At 41.9% G+C, this 3,515-nt stretch overlaps 1 pseudogene; it reads left to right on the top strand.

Moving 5' to 3' along the window:
* Positions 1-1,556: 1,556 nt before the first annotated feature.
* LOC114594131 (small ribosomal subunit protein eS6 pseudogene) lies at positions 1,557-2,775 on the top strand (annotated as a pseudogene).
* The last annotated feature ends 740 nt before the right edge of the window (positions 2,776-3,515 follow it).

Here is a 3,515-nt window from a genome sequence, read left to right as displayed (position 1 = left end):
TGGGAGCTCATTTAGAAATCAGGGGGCTAGATTTACGGTCTGGGGTTTGATAATTTACCAGGAGATAAGCTTGTTATTCCACATGTGTGTGTTAGACTTGGGGGGGGGGGAGCCCTCAGAGCTAGCATTAAAAAGCACACAAACAAAACCACAACACAGGATCTTTTCTTTGTGGTCGAGATGGTTAACATTTTACAAAGATCTTTGCTGTGCTGTGCTGAGAAACTTGAATGCTGTCCGGAAAGGTTTCACTTGAATGGAGTGACTGAAAACCAACCCCAATATATCAGGAACATGCAAGCAGCTGTGGTTCGTGAAACACTGATTCTTTATCTGACAGCGCCAAGGAAATGCCAAGTTATGTTGGGTTAGCACATGAACTCCTGATCTTGTCACATTTCTGGTTTCTGCACTTCAGAACAATGAAGCATGTACCTTTTTCCACAGTCAAGATTCCACAGTTCAAGCAGTCAGTGTGAAAACTATGTTATTGCTTCTTGTTTTAAACTATTCCAATTGCCCTTTCCATTCAGGTTATAACTTAAAAGTGCATGGTTAGCCATACCTGTGTGGATGGTAAACCTAGGCATTCCCTTTTGCTCCTTGTCTCCTCTGAGATCGGTGGTGCACTTGGGTAATTGTAGACTCTGGACCTAATGGTCTCAGATTTTAATGGGTTCAAATGGGTTCATTCACTTCAAATTTGTAGTAAACGGGCTTTGCCTTGCTCGTTTTGGGGATTGCTTCTGTTTATTCAGTTGAGTGGGACCCCAGATTTCTGCCCAGTAGAGGAATGATGAAATGATGACGAAAAGCCAAGGAATGCATGGATTTCACCATAGCTGTGGTTTTCATGTGTCACAAGGAACCTTCGGGTTCTTCCGTGAATTTTCAGGGGGTTCTCACAGATAAAATGATAAATGGTGGATACGTTGCTGGAAAGGTACTTTCTTTCTGGATGGAGAAATATCACATGAACATCCTAAGGACCGTTTGCAGAACAGAGTATTTATGTGAAAGATGCTTAGGCCTTCCTTAGCAATGTTAATCTGGAAAGAGTTCCTAGAGACTAGGAACATGCAACTCTTCGGGGCATGTCTTTTCCAGCAAAATCCAGTGCAGCTGTTCCATACAATTGGAGGCATCTGGACGGCCTCTGTGGGAAAAAGGATGGTGGATCAGATCACTAGTCTGATCCACTAGGGGTCTTTTTATGTTATAGGTAAATCCCATTGAGCTGAATGAGTCTTATTTGCAGGAATGCTTGCATATATGTCTCTTCCTTAGCCTTTGCTTGGATGGAGGTTGGGCCCCTATAGATCCATGCAGCAGTTTCAGAAATGCAGCCCAGTCCTACAAATGTTTATGTAGAAGGTAGCCCAAGTTAAGTTAATGGGTTTTACTCCTAGATAAGTAAGTGTCAGATAACAGCCTTTGAGGTTCTTTCTATAGATACCCAAGTTCAAGCAGAAAGTTTGAAAGGTATTTTATTGGTTCTCCTATTGAATGAATTAACTTTGAAATGAGGATTGGAGTTCTTTCCCGTGGCAGATCTGAGGTGAGCTGTGCCGACACCATGAAGCTGGACATCTTCTTCCCAGCCACCGGCTGCCAGAAACTAATTGAAGTAGATGATGAGCGCAAGCTGCGCACCTTCTGTAAGAAGTGCATGACCGCAGAAGTCTCTGGATGCTCTTGGCGAGGAGTGGAAGGGATATGTTGTCCGCAGTCAGTGGAGGGAATAACAAACATGGCTTCCCCATGAAGCAGGGGGTCCTGACTCACGGACGTGTCCGCCTGCTTCTCAGGAAAGGCCACACTAGATGAACTGGAGAAAAGAAACACAAATCTGTTTGGGGTTGCATTGTTGATGCCAATTTAAGCGTCTTGAATTTGGTCATTGCAAAAAAAGGTGAGGAAGATATTCCTGGACTGACTGACACCACTGTGCCTCGCTGGCTTGGTTCCAAGAGGGCTAGCAAAATCCAAAAGCTGTCCAATCTCTCCAAAGAAGACAACGTCCATCAGTATGTTGTGAGAAAACAATTGAACAAGGAAGGCAAGAAGCCCAGGACCAAAGCACCCAAGATTCAGCGCTTGGTAACTCCCAGGGTCCTACAACAGAGCAGGCGCATGTCCTAAAGCAGGAGTATTGCTCTAAAGAAGCAGTGTACCCAAAAGAACAACCTTCTGGCTAAAAGAATGAAGGAGGCAAAGGAAAAACGGCAAGAGCAAATAGCTAAGAGGCGTAGACTTTCTTCACTGTGAGCCTCCACATCTAAATCTGATCAAGCCAGAAGTAAATTAGGAACTGTGTTCCTAAAAACATTAAATAAAACTTTTATGGGGGGAAGGGGGGAAAAAAGAAATGAGGATTGGAGAGAGGAAACACTGGAGGATGCCATTCATCACAGAATTCCCATATACTGTTAGATAGAGCATAGTATGTGAGCTTTTTATTTCTCCAAAATGTAATTGAGGAATACCTAATGGGATCTGCACCTATAGCAAAATCTAGGAGACATTCTGAAGCTATAATCAGTGCACATCTAAATGCACTCTGTTTATCATTTGGTTGATAATAAGTACAGTACATATAAATTCATCTTACATTTTTCCTGCTCTAAAATATTTTGGCTGTTTTGCCTTTAAAACTAAGAAATATAAATTCCAATTATATATTTCTTTTTAAAAACAAACAAACAAACTCCTTTGAGCTAAGAGCTCGTATGTTGAGTGGGAACTTGAAGAGAATTAAAACAGCTGAGAGAAAAACCCTCGTATGGCTTTTTCTTTTCACCCTAGAGGGAGATTCTGCATCACATGTGAAGTCCTAAGGAACCAGCCGTCTTTTAATCCCAGCTGGTTATAGGTTCCAAATGAGATGAAAAATAAATCTCCCCCAGACTAAATAGAAAGAAATGCTTAATACTTCCACATCTCTGTAGGCTCTCCCAAACCTGTAAGTGTTCCCATTAGAGCCTGTCTGTTGCACTGCTGGGTGCTGTCAAATCAATCATAAACTAGGTTGCAACACAACAAGACTGATCCGGGGAACAGGGACAGACTTGTTACTTTCCATTTTGGAGTATTTGTTTCATCAAATCTGTGCTTGCAGGCTCTTTTCCATATTATAAAGGGAAAGTTTTCCTTTACTGATTGCACAAACCTTGGCTTATCATTAGATTGCCTGGTTGCAATGACATTGCCTAGCGAGATACAGTGATGGCAAAATTGTCTGACATTCAGAATTCCTAAACGAAAAGCTTGCTGTTGAAATACCCGCAAATTAAATAAGTACTATCACTGTATCTCTGTTCCTGGTGCTTTATAGAATGCAAGAACATAGGTCCCTGCTCTGAAGAGATTACATATATCAGAAGCCAGTTAGTTAGGCTTCCAATACACCCATACGCTGGACTAGTTGACAAGTTTAGGCAGAAAGTGAATCAACTTGTATCCTGCCATATTGGTAACAGTAAGCCTCCTAGACAAGAAGTTACAAAGATATGTTT

This window comes from Podarcis muralis, chromosome 3 (assembly GCF_964188315.1).
Source record: "Podarcis muralis chromosome 3, rPodMur119.hap1.1, whole genome shotgun sequence".
NCBI lineage: Eukaryota > Metazoa > Chordata > Lepidosauria > Squamata > Lacertidae > Podarcis > Podarcis muralis.
This window is presented reverse-complemented; position numbering and strand designations above follow the sequence as displayed.